The sequence below is a fragment of the Cynara cardunculus genome, assembly GCF_001531365.2.
Source record: "Cynara cardunculus var. scolymus isolate 2C chromosome LG 9, CcrdV1, whole genome shotgun sequence".
Taxonomy (NCBI): domain Eukaryota; kingdom Viridiplantae; phylum Streptophyta; class Magnoliopsida; order Asterales; family Asteraceae; genus Cynara; species Cynara cardunculus.
In genome coordinates this window covers 12341338-12342801 of record NC_037536.1, presented here as the reverse complement: position 1 = coordinate 12342801, position 1464 = coordinate 12341338, and positions in this window count along the sequence as shown.

Genomic DNA, 1464 nt, shown 5'->3' with positions numbered 1-1464 from the left:
TATTAAAACAAAAATAAATTATTTTATTATTAAACTTAAATTAAATTATAATTAAAAAATAAATTAAAGAAATTACATAAAAATGAAAACTTTTAAATAGTTGATTTGACATTAACATTGATATATATATTTTTAAATTTATATGATATCTTCAAATTTATATTTTATTCAAAAATAAAATTATTATTGTTTTTTTTTAAAAACACATAATCTATACTATATCATAAAACATTGTGTTAAATGCATGAAATAACAACCTACTTTCATAAAAAAAAAATTATTGTAGCATTTTACTTTTGTTTTTCTTTATTACAACAATGTACTTTCAAATTATTTTTTATTAAGACATTGTACTTTAAAAAATCTGCTCATAATAGAAATGCATAACTTGTTATCTTTTAAACCAGTTAATCCTTTGACTTTTTTGCTTGTGTGGCTTTAATGAGGTGATGTGGATGACACATCATTTTTATGAATTGACTAAAATTAAAATAAAAACATATTTCAAATTATTATTATTAATTTTTATTTTTCATTGTTATGATCTAAGAAAACATTTAATTTTTTTACCTTTTCTTATTAAGTTGCATTCAAATTAAATATTCTTAGAGTAAAATATTTATTATATAAATATGAAACATTATTTTAGAGATATATTTTGTTTGTAAAAAAGTAACTTTTCCTATTTCATGTTGTTCAAATACATACATATCTTTTAATGTTCTCTTTAAAATATCAACGAAATAATTTGTTATCTACAATTTTTTTAATATTGTTATATTAATAAATAATTCAAAAAAACTAATTAATTTAATATAGTTATACGTCAAGTAAAAAGTTTTTGAACAAATATAATATATTTTTTAAAAGATAATATTTTTTAGTAAAAAATGAACAATTCTTGTTTTTGTTTTTTCAAAAAACACATATTTTTTTTAAAATATTAACGAGATAAGTTGTGTTGTACTAGTTTTATTGATATTGATATATTAATGATTTTTTTTAGAGTTTTTTTAATTAATTTAATACATTTATTAAATAACATATAAAAAATATAAATATTAAAATAAAAAATACAGTGTTTAATAAGAACTACTAGATGCTATAATAAAATAATTTTGAAAGTACAATGATGTAGTAAGAAAGTAACATCACTATATTACATGTGGACAGCCTACGTGGACATTGAGGTGGCATGGAAACCTAGTATAATGGGTAAATTTAAATCAAAAGGTTACCCCATGCTATAATGGGTAAATTTTTCAAAGTGCAATGCCCTAATAAAAAATAGTTTGGAAATACATAGTTGTAATAAGAAAAATTGATAGTACAATGCTATAATAAAGAAATTTATGAAAGTAGATTGCTATTTTGTGCATTTTGTCCTAAAACATTTGACAAAAACTCTTAAAAACAATTTTTTATGCACGAAGTATTGTTTATCGATGCATATTACTTAAAATT